The following is a 17008-nucleotide window of genomic DNA, read 5'->3' as shown; positions in this document are numbered from 1 at the left end:
AGGGAAAGTAGATCAGGGGCACTAGGCCCTCTCTTTCCCTCTCCCTCCCATCCTCTTTCCTCTGGGGGGGGGAAGTGAGTGCAGGTGGGCGGAGATGGAGGGTTTGAGTTCACCTCCCACTTCCAATAAAAGGTGACATTTACTGTGAATGTGTTGGTACATGCTCATAATATCAACTGCTTGAGATGTTATGGCAAAACTAATCCCGTCAAAACAAATGCTGAATGTCTTCTTTGATATAAAGAGAAATATTCATAATGGGGTAGGGAGAGGGAGCATGGGAGGAGCAGACAAACTCTAGATAAGGCAGAGGGATGGGGGGAAAGTGAGGGGGCATGGGGATAAAAATGATGGTTCAATATGTTGAATGTCATTACTCAAAGTATATGTATGAATACACAAATTTATGTGAATATACTTTGTATACAGAGTTATAAAAAATCGTGCTCTGCTCTATATATGTAATAAGCATTGTATTGCATTCCACTGTCTCTTATAAATAAAAAAATAATAATAAGGAAAAAAAGAAATATCAAGAGGAGGATGAACAACTTACTGAGACTCTGCCTCGTATAACATTAAGACTGGGGTGTAGTTTTGAATAGAAGAGCACCCTTTGTTTCAATCATAAGAACCACACAGAAACGTGAAACTTATTTCTTTTCAAAGTTGCACAAAACAAAATGTTACCAAATTAATAAATTGGGCATTAAAATAATTAATCAATGAAGTCATACCATTAAAGGGTAAGATAAATTACTTGGCACATGATGAAATACATTTAATAAGAAAAGACAAGGACACCAAAAGAAGAACAGCCAAGAGACTTGAGTAGCCTCTTTATACAGGTGATATCTAAGTGCTCAGTACTCATAGAAATCTCAGTATTTTAAGAAATTAGAAAAAAGATTAAATATAATAAAACCAAATACATAAAATTAAATAGTATTCATGAAGATGTGGAGTGAAAAGTTCTTATAAATTACAGATGAAGTATAAGTTGCTGTCATTTTGTAAAAATTGTGTGCCTATTGAAGGACATGATTCTTCCCCACCAGTAGCACTAAATTACAGAAATTATTGCCCTTATAAACCATAACAACATAAAAGTAGAGCTGAATGGTCCATACAGTTGAAATCTGTAGGGTGGAGGAAAAGAGAATGTGCATATAAGAAGATACAAATAATAAAGTGCAAGTAAAATTATTTCTAAGGTTGAGACACATTTTAGCCACACTACATTCAGCCTAACCAACAGTACAAAACACCACATCAGTATTATATAAATGTCACATTTGTATACTACTTCACACAGTGTATATTGTTTTAAAAGAAATTTTGTAGTATTTATTGGAAAATAAAAACTTGAACAAGGGCATAAAAGGCCCAATTACACACATGTATTTAGATACTACACATCAATACAAAATTAACAATTTTCCCTGAATGTAATCTGTAATATTTTTCATGAAAATTTTAGCATGTGGGGTAGGGTTGTTGCTCAGTGGTAGAGTGCTAACCTAGCACATGTGAGGCACTGATTTTTACCATCAGCACCCCATAAAAATAAATAAATAAAATGAAGGTGTTATGTATAGCCACAACTAAGAAAAAAAAATTAACAAATTTCAGCATACCTTGCTTTTAAAGCAAAGAGGTTAAAGAAAAAAATACCTTGGAAAAAAACTGTATATAAAATACCCCTAAAACCTCTGCTTCAGAGAAGCAAATAAACTAGTAGTATCATTACGTGACACTGATGTATATTATAAAACTATACTACAATGATAAAGAGCAAGGAGTCATAGTATAAACCAAACACAAAGATGAATTCATATGCATGCATTTTTTTGTATTGTTAAGAGCAATTGAATGGTCTAAGCTTACCCATATCCAAAATAACACTCAAAGTAAATGGATAATAAAATACAATCTAAAGTTAGATGTTTGGGCTGGGGTCATAGTTTCCGGAGTGTTTGTGTGCAGAATATGTAAGGTACTTGTTCAAACTCATCACAAAAATTAGATGTTCAGATGAAGTAAAGTTAGAAGTTGTTTTAATCACCCTTTTTTACAACTATGACTATAGAAACTGACCAGAGAAATTATAGAGGAAAAAAGTTTATTTCCAGGCTTTCAGAGGTCTTAGTCTATGGAAGACTTCTCCATTTCTCAGGGCTCAAGGTAAGGCAGAATATCATGGAAGAAGGTTGTGGCAAAGGGAAGAAACTTACATGGTGATCATGAATCAGAGACAGACTCTGTTTTGGGGGAATATACAAATTTATACTCCAAAGCCGAATCTCCAATTTCCACTTTTTACAGTGACACACTATCACTCCAGTAACAACAGTTAATTTATTGAGGGATTAATTTACTGATTAGGTTAAGGCTATGACCAAATAATTTCTGCTTAAAACCTATCTGCATTGTATCACATGTAAGCTTTTGGGGTACATTTACAACTGGACCATAACAGAAATATAGCAGAATTGAGGCTTATAACTCTCCCTTTCTCTACTGATACATTGAATACACTTCTACTCATGTTATGGGTCCTTCATTGACAAAGTCATAAATGAGTTCAGATACATTGGACAACTAAGATTTAGATACATTGGATAATTGAAAAAAACACCTAAAATAAAATGAGTAGAAATAGCTGGGATACACCTGGTCATTTGAGTTGTTGCATGAAGTGCTACATATATGAGAAAAAATCCCCCCAAGTCAGGGGTCACCTTAAATAAGAAGAGATTGAGATCATATATAAGCTGACTTTAAAATTTCTGTGATTTTTCATCTTATATTGGTTAGACCAGTGATATAGAAGTAGGAAAAGAACAGAGTGGACATCCTCTAATACAAAGGCTTTTCATTTGTTTCACAACCTGAAGTCAGGGCAGTGTGGTTAAATCTCAAAGATGTCAGTTTGTCTCCAAAAGAGATTTACCAGTGGTTTTTCTAACTTCTGTTGCTAGAAGAATTGCTTCTCTCTCGATTCAATTATGGGTACAAAAAATAGCAATTAAGAAAACTACTGATGGACTCAATAAGATTTGAGTGCTTTCTGAGTCCTGAACTACTCTTGTTCACCCCAGTAATAATTCCAGGCCTACCAATTGTTTCTAGAAGAAGTTTCTCCATGCACTGAGTGTCTAAAATTAGCAACTTCTGTTCCCAAAAGTGTATCCTAAACTTTCAATTTCTATAATCAATAGAGACTTATCATGTGCAAATTTTCATATATTGCATTAGATTTGCATTGTTTTTAACTACTTCCAAAGACTAAAATTTTCAGCAGTAGTGTTAGAAATGTGTTAGAAATCATAGATCCCTGTTTCATTCCAGAAAATATTTATAGCACACTTTTTCTCTGGCTACTTGACAGCCTGGAATCTAACACACTTGAGTCAGAATTTTAATGCTTCCGTCAACTGAAAAATTTCTTTCACCCTGTGCAGTGTTGTCAGAATCCCTATGATAAAAATCTGAAAGATAGGGGCTGAGGATCTGGCTTAGTTGTAGAATGCTTGCCCAGCACGTGGGAGGTACTGTGTTTAAAAATCAGAACCACATTAAAATAAATAAATAAAATAAAAGTAATTTATCTATGACAGACAAAAAATAAATAAATAAAATATTTAGAAGTAAAAAATAAATATCTGAAAGATAGTAAGTACTCCAGAGCATATGAGCATGGATATCAAGACTCAGTTGTAAAAATGTTAGTGAAAATATAAATGGAATAAAGCTATTTTTGAAAATGGCATTAAGGTTTTTCAATAAGTTAAAATAAAAATGCCATATGATTCAGTAGTAGTAATCCTGGGCATGTATCTAAAAACCTTTGAATAATTAAATCACAGAAAACATTGCATTTCTATTTTAATTGTAGCATTTTTCACAGAAGCTGGTAAAACAACTAAAGTACCTTTAAGGTAAATGGTAGGTTGGGCGTGGTGCCACATGCCTGTATTCCAAGAAGCTTGGGCGGAAGGAGAATCATAAATTTAGAGCCAGTCTCAGCAATTTATTAGTGAGACCTTGTCTCTAAATAAAATATAAAAAAAAATGGCTGATGATGCAGCTCAGAGGTTGACTAGGTCTGGTTTCAACATACAGTACCATAATTAAATAAATAAATAGGACCCCATGCTTTAATTTCCAAGAAGCAATTTAGTTGAACCCTTTCTGGATTAACTGGACAGGATATGTCACATTCCTTAACAAACTATCATCTGCAGGAGAAATTCTGTTTCAAAATAATATTCATAAGAAGAACCCAAGTTACCCTGAAGGGGAGAATTTTTTGGCCCTGTTACAGACCAGATTCTGGAACTCAGGGAAATAAAGAAAATTCCTCTCACCATAAAATCTGTAAGAGTTTATGCTTAAGAATTCATTTAGAAATTGTTAGTATGAGCCTCATTAACCTAAAGTTGTCATGGCAGTGGATACTTGAGCTTCTGTTATCCTGCTGTCAGTCCAAAGTCAAGAAGTGCACCTGGGCAGGACACTTTGGAATCTTTTCTTAGATTCCCATTAAAACTGGAGCATAAGAGAGCCATGCTATAATCTTTACAGAGAGAACAGACTATATCCCTTCAAAGTGTCACCATTTTCCTTCTTCACATAACTTCTAATAAACTAATTGCTTGTCACACTAATTAATGTTTGAAAATTTTATGTCTTGATTGAAAACAAATCTGCATTTGAAGGGGAGTTATCTTCACACTACCTCCGTTTCACAGAGTCCCAGCCCTGTATCACTAAAATATTCTTGTCAGCTGAAGGGCTTTCAGAGACTCCCTGATTGCCTTAACTCCATACTTTATGCTGCTATCTAGAAGAAAAAGGCCCAGGAAATGATATTCCCTAGACATTCCAACAGACTTTAGACATGGTGTTAGTTCCCACCTTTTGTTCAGGCAGTTATGAAGCCCACAACTAGGTCATTGTGGGAGGTTAGAATAAAGACATATCACACAAGAAAGTCTTCAAGGAAGAACTTAAAATCAGAAAATATGATAAAGTGTCTGTGCCTGGGAAGACAAAGTGAGGAGAGACACATTGTTCTTCTTTTTCAAATTGTCAAGTTATGGGGCTGGGGTTGTGGCTCAGTGGTAAAGCACTCACATAGCATGTGCAAGGCCCTGAGTTTGATCCTCAGTACCACATAAAAACAAATAAATTAATTAAAGATATTGTATACAAGTACAACTAAATATTAAAAAATTTGTCAAGTTACATTTGTCTGCTTTTCTCTCATGTGAGATGCTCACAAAGAGAAAGAAATATCTTTCAATTGCCATACAGTTCTTAGAGAAAAATTAGAAGTACTGCATCCATTTGAAATATAGCATAAAAAAATAATTGATAAGGCAAAGAGGTAATGCTGGCATTCAAAATGTGAACAGAGCTGACTGACTGTTCACTGATTCCAGTGTCTTAGAAAACTGAAGCAGGAGGATCATGAGTTTAATGCTACTTCAGCAAGCACTTAGCAAGTGCTAAGCCAATTAGTGAAACTTTTTAAAAAATAAAATACAAAATACTGCTGGGCATTTGGCTCAGGGGTAGAATGAGCCAATAAGATTTAGAATAATTTGTTTTCCAGTGACAGATAACTAATTGACTCACTATAGGCTGAATGCCCAGATCCAATCATAAGTTCCACAGAAGTCATATGGAAAACAGCCAGTTTCTTATAGATAGTTTGGTTCAAGAGTTCCTGCACCCTCTGTCTGATAGGGTCACAGTGTGGGGGATGCTGTTGCAGGGCCACACCATCTGGAAACCAGAACCATGTTGAAATATTAAGTATTTTGTTTATGATACTGATTATATGAATAATAGGACATACATCAATCAATAATAAAAGTATGTGCTGACTGAGATTACAGGAAAATTTTCAAAATGAGACAAAAGAAACAGTTAAGACATGCCTAGATATGTGTTTTGATCTCTCAGGATACTAACAATAGTGTTAATCTTCAAGACATTTATTTAAAAAAGATTGCAAATCGATGTTCCTGAGAAAAGCTTAACAATTTAAGCTCCATTTTCCAAAGCTGCAACCTGTTCAACATACATCCCCTCCCCCACTAACAGATTCTCTTTTCCTTACATCATGATGAGAATGGGAAACACCTAGTTAATTAATGGCAAAAGGGTTGAGGTGCTGAACCTGCTCTTCTGTTAAGGATTACAAAGACATAATAATTATTGTACTTTTACCAAGGATCAAAGAAACTCTTTAAGAAAGCTGTTAAATAGACCATATTAAAAAGGAAATTACCTTAGAAATTAAAAATAAAATAATATAAAATTAATATACATATATTTCAGAGGCACTCAGAGTAGTAGGTTTTTAAGTAATAGGCTTTCACTATTTTAAGTGTGTTTTACTGAGATTTTAGTTTAGAAGTAAGAAAGCTTATCAATAGTCATAGGTATGCTTTAAAGTTAAAGGTTAATTATATAATTATAAGTATGATTTAAAGTTAAAAATTAATAATAGGTGAAGATATATGTAGTCAAGTTGTATAGTCTAACACCTAGTGATTGAGGTGAAAATGTGAAAGCTTAATCATGATTTCCCAAGGTTACAGGAAAATATTTTAAACAATGTACTCAATATCTTAGGTAATTAATATATGTCTTAAAAGATTGTAACTCTTAAAAATTATGTACATCAAAGAAGTTTTGAGCTTTGAAACAATCCATTAACTCCCTAAAAGAAAAATTTTTTAAAAAGAGGTATCAAAGGGCCCTCTAGGAGCAGCTGATACTTCTGAAGCCTGCTTGTAACTTGCAATCTGTAGTCCTGTCTCTTCTTTCATTGAAGCCACTCATCCTTCAGCACCCATGGATTTCTGCTAGAGTTGACCCTAGCAATAAAGATTTAATTTTTTTCATTAAAATTTAAGGTTGACTCTGTTGAGGGGCTGTTTTGAAGTATAGAATATATAAATGCCTATGATTTTTTCTGATATTATCATAGTATCTCATATCAAAGGAGTAGCATAATCCTACCATTAAGCTCAAGGCAAAATTGTTTTTATTTGCTTATACTACAGAGTCAGGGATACTAACAGATCTAAAAAGCTGGCACCCTCCATCTCTTTTTAATTTTTAATGTTAATACTAGAAACTTTAAAATTTTACTTGTGCCTCATTTTTTGGGGGAAATAGGGACATTGCTGCCTCAGGGAACTACTTATGAGTAGAAATCTCAAGCTGTTTTCTTATAAGATCAGAGAACAGAAATGTTAAATAAAATTTTAAAATTGTGATTTCTTTTTTATAAAAATATATACATCTGTATTTACACATTGATTTAACCACATATTCAGTGATAAATTTAAGTGCACTTCTGTCTGGGCTGGGTCTATGTATTGGGAGAAAACACTGCCATGAAACAATTCTATCCTTAATGGAATCTACAGCAAGTCAAAATAATAAATAAATTAAAATTACAGGGCTGTAGAGCATTACTGTAATATCAGTTAGTTGAAAATCAATCTCAGGATAATTAGAGACTTGTCCCAGGAATCTATATATCCATCTATGTTTCTATCCATCCATAAATCTATCCATAAAACTTGGTCATGGTGCTCTGTGCTCTGTAGTGAGAACCCCTGGGTCAGATCCACAGTGTTTTTTTTTTTTTTTTTTTTTGCTACTGGGGATTGAATTAAGGGGCACATGATCCCTGAGCCACATCCCCAGCCATATTAGTATTTTATTTAGAGAGAGTGTCTTATTGAATTTCTTAGTGCCTAACCATTGCTGAAGCTGGCTTTGAACTCGAAATACTCCTTCCTCAGCCTCTCCAGTTGCTGTGATTACTGGCATGCACCACTGCACATGGTTGATCCCCAGTTTTTTATCAACAAAAAAAGCAGCCAAGTATCTATCTTTCTGTCATTATTTGTTTCTGGATTGGATACAATTTAGTGTAACTCAAACAGTTGGTCTACTAGGCTCTATTTGGAGGAAGTGCCTGAAGATGTTGAGAGCCACAGCCAAAGGGGCCCCAGCAAACTTCCAGCTGCCAACAAACTTCCAGCTGCCAGCTGATGATTGGCTCAAAGTGGCCCCAGCAACTTCTAGCTTCCAACTGATTGGCTCCTTTGCCGTGATGCTCAATGGGCTGTTTCACCACCCTTTCAGACCACGGAGCTGCTATTGGGGGAAAAATAAGCATACTAAAATCCAGGAAATGGTAAGTGTGTGTTCATATTTTGAGACTGTGTAGGGAGGCTATTTGAAGCCAATGGGACTGGTAATGGTGGGAACCAGAATTCATAGTCAGGAAATCCTCATATTTTTCAACGTCTCCCACTCTCTGTTTAAACAACAAGCATGTGGCTTAGGGACTGTGCCTGCCTTAGGTTGTCCAATGGTACATATGGTTCTTACCTGTCATTGGATGAGCTGACCTCAAGGCGTCAGCCTCCTGTCTTAGGTTGGTACCATTGCAATTGGATCTTACTCGTCATTGACTATCCATCCAGCATACAGCCACATCTCTGGATAGGTCTTTGTACCAGCGGGGGGGGGGGTGAGGTTCTTTGCCTCACCTCTGTTGGCCCCCAAATTTTAGCTGAATGACCATGACAAGCAGAAGGGAGGAAGATACACCAAGCCAATTGGCAGCTCCTTTTGGAAAAATTGTACCACCCATGACACTATCAGCAAAAATACCCCAACACTTCCACAAGTCGCTGCACCAACAGATAGTTCACAATGCATACAAGTGAGTTCACAATGCATACAAGTGATACATAGTCCAGGAAAGTTCTGCAAGCAGTTCAGTGATGGCTATTGCAGAAGCTGTAGATTGGTTTTGTCTTTGTCTTCACTGGCACTGGGATGAAGATAGGAATTCTGGCAATAATGGCTAAAGAAGAAATTATGTAACATTCCAGAAGGCACTAAAAGCAAACAATTTTCTTAACAATTTACATTATCTTGAACAGAATTATTAAATATAATGAAAAGGAAAGGTTAACAGATCTGTTAACCTCCTTCTTTGTTCATATTTTAAAACAACCCTCAACAGCTATTTACCCAATTTAAATTAAACGATTTAAATCATGTGAATAATAAAAAAGATATATATGGATCCATTTTTTCATGAACGCTCATCATATATGATATATGGACATACATACATACCAACATACAACGTAAAACACAAATGTGCACACATAATATAATACATACAACACATAACATAATAGTAAAGGCTTTATAACTTTTACAGGTGAAATCTCCATTGCAATGTTTAAAAACTCTATAGTCAAAAAATAGAACTGATCAGCAAAACATTAATCTAGGTCTGTATGAGCTCAAAAAACAAAATAGAACTTCATGATGTGGGAAAGGGTAATAATAAAATAGATATTGAAAAAAGCATCCTGGTTTTGTTGCAGATGTAAGGATAGCCAAACTGAAGTTTTGGATATCAGATATTATGGATTTGAGCCAAATCATCTTCTTTTTGGTCTGTAGAAATCACTTTAGTTAATCTCTCTAGAATCCAAATCAGCTGCTGTTCTCCCTGTGGAAACATACAAACAGACCCCTGACTCCAGACAATCACTGGGACAGGACCTTAGTTAATCTCTCTGGAATACAAATTGGCTGCTGTTCTCCCTGTGGAAACACACAAACAGAACCCCGACTTCAGAAAATTACTGGGTCAGGACCTTTGCATTGTCCTGTTAGAATATCCTTCCAAAGTACCTTGGGCTTATGTACATTTTTTGGACACATATGCCTTTCCGCAGCACTAAATCCTGATGAATCCAAATTTAAAAAGTTTAGAGTAAAAAGGGTTATTTTAAGTTTATCTTTGTATTTGTATTGATGCTGCTATACCTTGTTCTTGTTTTTCTAATCTTTTTTCTTTCCTAAAACCTTGTCTAGCCATAATAGTGGGTGCATTTTGATTGATGTTTTTTGTTAATGTTAAACCTAATTGATCTAGGACATCTCATCCCCATAAATTTACGGGAAGATGATCCAATACATATGGCTGTATAGTTCCTTCACATCCTTCAGGATCCTTCCCAACTAATACCATTGCACTTCTATGGGGATTAGTCACCACTTCTAGGCTTCAAAGCCTTTGAGTGGCTTGTTGTAATGGCCAATGTTTTGGCCATTCTTGATGAGAGATGATGCTAAGGTCTGCACCTGTATCCATTAGCCTATTAAATTCATGTCCTTGAATATTTAGTTTTAGCATGGGATGAATCAGGACTGAGTGAGCTGCTCTTTAGGGCTGGGGTCAGAGACTATGTCAACCAGAGAGTTTTTCCTACCCACAAATGAGGAATTGGCTCCTAGCTGCATATTCTGCTGGACAAGCAGGGCCAGGCAGGGTACAACCCTAGGTGAAGAAAGACCCTGTCAGCAGGAGACAGACTACTTCACTTTCGTGTAGGACAAGTGGCATAAAACAGACCCAGGAAAGCAAGTTTCCTTTGAACATACTGGTTTCCTAAGTAAATGTTTAAAAGATGATTTCACATTTTTGTGAAAGATGACTTCCAAAACACAGCACTACCACTGGCTTTTCTGGAATGAGTATGTCTAAACCCCACCTCTAGCATATGATAGCAGTGCCCACGCTGTCTGACTCAGGAGGTACCAACAGCTCAGTGTGGGTGAAGGGGACATGCCATTTTCATTGCTAGCATTTACTGAGAAAGCTTAAAGGGGATATTTCCTGGGTGTGAGCCTCAAGATATGAATGGTCAACTTACAGCAGATAGCAATCTCTGTCCCTGCTGGGGTTGACCAGCTTGCTGGCCAGTGTGACATCAGAAATCACCTCATAGTCTCCCTTCGTGGTGTAACTTAAAGTCTTATGACCTACTGGAGATTATCAGTGGAAATTTCAAAATGAGGCAGGACATGGTTTGAGCTTATTCCCAGCAAAGTGTAAAAACTACAATTCCCAAATTTACCAGGTGCTAGCTGCTTTCAGCCCACTAATGGTCTTGCAGTGTCCTTCTGGGTAAAGGCTACTTCACCAGGGCTGCATTAGGCCCATATTGAGCAGGACTCACCTTTTGTATCTGTGAGGAACTGGGCATGGACCCAGAGCTCTTTCCCATAGTCCCTGATTCTTCAGCTGAAGGGGACACTGTTGTAAGCACCCTCAGGAAGGATTAATGACATCTCCCTCTTGGATCTGAAGTGAGGTTAGATGAACTAAGAATCAGTTCCTGATATGGTGCTCCAAGCACCAGAGAACATGTGCTTAGAAGGCACTGTGGGCCAGGAGTGGCTCTTCAGTAGGATGCTTGTCTGACATGTGTGAGGCCCTGGGTTCCATCACCTGCACTTAGTTGTACCAAAGCTGCTTACTAGTTCATGCCTTTCATTTGAACCATCCCATCACTCTGGCTAATGGGAACACACAGCTCTTGGAGCCATGACTGAGTCCAAATCTAGACAATTGGCTAGTTCCAGAAAAATAAAGGGACTCTGACCAGTGAGCCCACTTCCCTCATCCCCTGCTGGCCATCATCCTCCCCAGGGTGCTCTGGCTGCCCTGGCCATTCACTCTGGCCATTAGTCAGCTCCTGGTTTCTGTGTTTACCTTCCCTTTTCTGGTGATCTGGCTAAGACTGGGCCTACCCCGGCCAGTCACCCAAATGGCCACACCTAAACCCAGGGTTTTCTGGCTCGGCATTGCTGACAACTGGGCCAGACGGTGTTGTGTTGTAGGGGAGTGTGTGGAGCACAGTCAAGTGTGGGGACTGTGATGGTAGCCTTTCTTCTGCCCTAGGCTGTGACAGCTGCAGCTAGGTCCCGGTGCTCCAGACTCTGTGTCAGGGCCTGCATCCTCACCATTCCTCACAGTCAGGCTTTTATACGTCTCCTCTGGCTTCCCAGTGTCTCTGACACCTGGTTCACTGATCCTGCTGCCTGGTCTGAAGCTAAAGCCCACCATCCCCCAGCCACCCAGCACACTTGTCCTCCTGTATGCACTGCTTCCCTGCCCAGCCTCCAAAGCACACAGCCACAGGGTGGGCTTCACCCTCCACAGGCGGTCGCTGACCTCCAGGAGACCCTGCCTTTCTCACCTGCAACTCCTGCATACCAAGTGTGTGTCGGCCACTCCCAACAGCCCTGCCTCTCATGCAGGCTCCAAACGCGCCCAGCAGTCTGTCCACATATCCCATCCACCCATCACTGCAGCCAGACCAGGGACAGTGCCTGGATCTGGCTGGCCAGACTCAGCTGCCCACCAGCCTAATAAGCAAGCCAAGGATGTAAAAAGGAAAAGCGAATTTCACACAGCTTGATCAAACCAGGAGAAGCAGCTAAATTTCTCTGCCTGTCCCACAGATTTGGTTCTGTCTCACTGCAACAAAAGCCAGTGACACCCACATTGAGATTTGCCAGGCTGTGCTGGCCAGAGAACATCAAGTTGAGCTTCCCTGGCACCAGGCAGGCCAGAGGGTACTTTTCCCATTTTCATTCTCGGCATGAGGCAATCTGGGATGCAGAAAAGCCCTTCCCAGCCCACTTTCCTCCAAATCTCCACCTCTGCCAGCTTCTCCTTCTTACTACTGACTGACTTCCTGTTTCCCTGAGAAACCGAACACTGGGAAGGGAACTTCTCACACCCCCAAGCCACCTCTGCCCCCACAGCATCTTCCCACAGGTCCTGCCTTCCCTGTAGTAAGGTGATGAGGGAACTCCCTTTAAATTCCAGATCCCAGGGAAAGCATGGAATCCGGCAGCTATGCTCCTCAGAGCTGGGCCACCCTGTGGCTGATGCAGGCTCCTCTCTGCTATTTCTAGCTCCCCAGGTGAATGGCACAAAGTAGGGGAGGCAGCAAAAACACACTCCATCCCATGAGCCCTACACATTAATAAACCAGCTTTTCACTGTCAGGAACACACTCCACTCCACTCTGTCTGAAATTATGCTGCAGGCCCAATCTCCAAGCGACTTCCTCTAGCATTTGCCCTGAGCCCCCACCCTGAGCCCCCCCACATCCTGTCCTCCCCTGTCGACTCACACTCTGCTGGAAGGACCAATGTCTGTGGCCATCAGAATGCAGGGACGGTGTCCCCGTTCACCAGTGTGTAGACCCTTATTGCTGGATGAACACTGGACTTTTGCAATGTGTTCAACAAATATCTGTCTGAATTTTGGGAAAAGTGAATAAAAAACATTAAGGAGAATAAAAACTATCAAACAGCTCAGATAAGCTCAGCCCTAAGATAAGTTGCCACCCCTGAGTGGCTCCAGCCAGTGCCAGGAGCACAGCATTCACAGAAATGCAGCTGTGGGTCTAGGAAGGCAGGGGACTCCCAAAGGGGAGTTCCCACCTGCAATCTCACAGACAGGGTCACCACGCCAGGCCAATTCCTTCCCCATGATCTATGGCCAGCGGGCCACATCCCCAGCCTCAAAGACCTTTCTGTTTCTGAAATGAGCAATGTCCAAAAGGTCCTGAATCGGGCCAGTCATGGACTAATCAAGGTCCCTGCAAGCCCTGGTGTTTCTTCCTTGCCCTCAACATCTGCTTTGCTCTCTCTGGTGACTGATTCCCTTTCCTCAATCAGCCATTCATTCTTCCCACACAAGCTAGGACTCAGCCTCAGCCCCTGGGTCCTGACAGCCCAGTGGGGACAAACACCTCCAGTGCAGCTGCAGCTACTGGGCCCTGGCCCTGACTGAGGGGCTGTTACGTGGGGTGGGGCTGCATGGAAGACTAGAGTCCACACATCAGTGCCAGAGTCGCTGGTGGTGAGGCCCGACATTCTGCACCAAGTACCTGAACATTTTCTCATCATAGCAGATGAAAATAAGACACTTTGGGTACAAAGTCAGACAATTTTACTTCTAATAAGCTGTAGCAGTATGTCTTACCATCCGTGTCGAGTGCTCTGGGGCTTGTCTGATATGTGACACATACTCCTACTTCACACTACCCAGGGCTCGAGGGACTTAAAGACTCCTCAAGCTGAGAACCAATGCTGCACCTTAAACCTATGTCCCTGAGCTCACAGATGGTGGTTCACAGCGTGTTAGAGAGCTCAATACAAAATACCACCACAGTGACAGAACAAGAGGCCGAAGGACACCTGGGCTGACAGTAACAGGGTTATGCCTCACCCCAAAATATGGCCCAAAAGAGAGGAAAAACCTTCAAACTGAAACCACTGAAAAGTAATGAGCCATTCTATGTGAGACCCCATAATGGCAGAGGCATCACGACACCACAGACCAAATCCATGAAACACACAGCAGCAAGCGTGACCCCCATGGGGACACCACATTCTCTGGGGGGCCTGTGGGCAGGAAACTATGGGTCACCTCTGTGCCTTCCTCTCAATTTTGTTGTAAACTTTAAACTGCTCTAGAAAATAAAGTCTATTAAAAAGATTACTACTGCTGGGTCCCACTGCCACCTCTCCCCACTCTGACTGAATTGGTATAAAGTGTGGCACAGGAATTTGGACCTTTTAAAGGCCCTTGGGTGATTTGAAACACAGGACCACCTTCCAGCACACCAGTGAGATTTGGGGACCCAAAGCTCCTGCACAAGACTGCGCCTGGTGAGCAGGACAGGCTTGGACCTGAACTTCTCGAAGACCAAAGCAGTGCACTATGACCTTCTGAATCAGTAACTGTTTACCAGAGAACTAACAAAACCCTGCCATTTCAGAACCGCACTGGCATGCAGAGTTAGCCCAATGGCCACAGATTGGCTGGTGGCATCTCCCCACACGGGGAGTGACTCAAATGGAGCTGGTCCGTTGCTGGGTTATCCTTGGGCTGGCTCTGGGTAAACCCCAGCTTACTGCTAACCTGTCTGTACCTGTTTCTTATTTAAACCCAGGTGAAAAGCTCCCGCACGCCTTCCAGAGCCCATAGTTCTAAGCCAACACCAACAAGCCCCCAGTGTGTTCTCCTCTGGCCGCACGATGCTGGTTTCCACCCATCCCGAGTCCAGGCCTGCCTCTGGGACCCTCTGCCTGCCTTATTGTTGAAGCCCCCAGCGTCCACCCCTTTGCCTCAGTACTCAGCACTCCCTGTACACACCATGGCTACCATCCACTGAAGCAAACTCCCTTTAGTTACCAGCTCCGCAGTTAACCCTAACTCCTGTGGGACCCCCATCTCCAGGCAGGAGCCTGACTCGGCCTCTGTACCCCAACAGCAGCTACAAATGACCAGACAGATGTCAAACATTTAAAACAGATGACAGGCAGATATGAGGTTCCCTATAACATGAAGCTTCAGTTAATGAAACAGAAGCACCTATTTATGTCTTAGTACAATAAACAATTTGCCCTCAAATGAGCCCCAAATCCCAGTGAAGTGCTCCTTCAGTCCTAGAAAAATCTAGTAAAGGCATCCAAACTAATCAGCACCAATTTCTCACTGCCAGAAAGGGCTCCAAGCCTAAACACTCACATTTAGACATGAATTAAAACATGAAGGATGGAAACATCTGTCCCCCATCCTGTTGTGAGAAGGCTTCACCAGAACAAAAAGGATAATGAATGGGGGTGTGGTACATGCCTCTAATCCTAGCAACTGGGGAGGCTGAGGCAGGAGGCTCACAACTCCGAGGCCAGCTTCAACAATTGAGCAAGACCCTGTCTCAAAATTTAAAATAATAATAATAATTTTTAAAAAAGGGCTGGGAATGTTGCTCAATTGTAAAGTATCCCTGGATTCCATCCTCAATACCAAAAAAAAAAGGTTAAAAAAAAGAAGTCAATAAAACACCTCTTTATTGAATAGCTAATAAATGCTGGATTCTATGGGGATGCAGCCTCATTAGCTACCACACATGGACACACACATGGGAATGTATACTGAAAAGTGCTGTGTATGTGCTATCTGCAGTGTCTAGTCAAATGCAGAACACCGGAAAATGGCCTGTGGGAGAGAGGTTATGGACCTCCTGGTCGGTATCTGACATGTCGTTTATACCACTGTTTTCCCTGTATAAGTCCCTCCTGCATCATCTCCCCTACAGTACCAAACAGACCATGTGCAGTTGAAGTCACATTCAATGGAGAGGTCAGGCTCCCTTTATGGAGATGTCCTTGATTTTATCGGAATGTGGACAGAATCAAGACAGACTGGAAGGGCACTTTGGAGAAAGAGAAAAACGTAAGTTGGTGTTTGCTTTTTAAAAGCAAATTATGTAGGTTAATTTGGCCGAAGAGAGAAAAGTTCTTAAGTTGAAGGGGAAGGCTTAGATTGGATGAAGAGTTGGAAATGAAACACGGCTGGGGATTTTTAGGTGGGCAATACAGTAAAAGTGGAGTCTTTGGTTGAGATTGGCAGATACACAGAAAAAGGAGGAAAAGAAGAGCCACTTGGAATCAATGTTTTCTAAAAGCATTTTTGTTTATTTTATTACACCCTTGATAGTAGACAAATACAAAAGTGGTGGGAGTAACTCATGTATCAAAGACAACAGCACTCACAAAATCACACCGCATGAGTCGTGAGTCTGAGTCCACCTTAGATATAGGATGTTTTGAAAAAAAAGTATCACAAAGGCCTGAAGTCTTTAACTTAGTGAGTACTAAGGAATTCCACCTGATAGTTATCAAATGCTATATAAGTTACATTTTTCAACACCACAATCATTTTGATGGGAATCTTGCTGAGGAGTTTTGCTTTCTTCTGTCTTCATAAAAAGGCGAACCAGTGTGAGTACAAAGGTTGGGGAGAAACAAGACATTTACATAGTTTCAAAAGTTCCCCACAAGATAGTCAGGAATTCCAAAGGAGAAAAAATAGTGAAGAAGAGCAGCATGGTTCTGAAGGTCATCCTACCCAGGACTCACCCACACAGGACTCACCCACCCAGGACTCACCATGTGGCCTCCTGCCAGTGCGGATGACCCACAGAGCGTCCACACCCGCCCAGCGTCCACCTACCACATAAAAGTCAATGAAAAATTCTAAAGACAAGGAGGAAGCATCACAGACTAAGGG

Source organism: Ictidomys tridecemlineatus, chromosome 16 (genome assembly GCF_052094955.1).
Source record: "Ictidomys tridecemlineatus isolate mIctTri1 chromosome 16, mIctTri1.hap1, whole genome shotgun sequence".
Taxonomy (NCBI): Eukaryota; Metazoa; Chordata; class Mammalia; order Rodentia; family Sciuridae; genus Ictidomys; species Ictidomys tridecemlineatus.
This window is presented reverse-complemented; position numbering follows the sequence as displayed.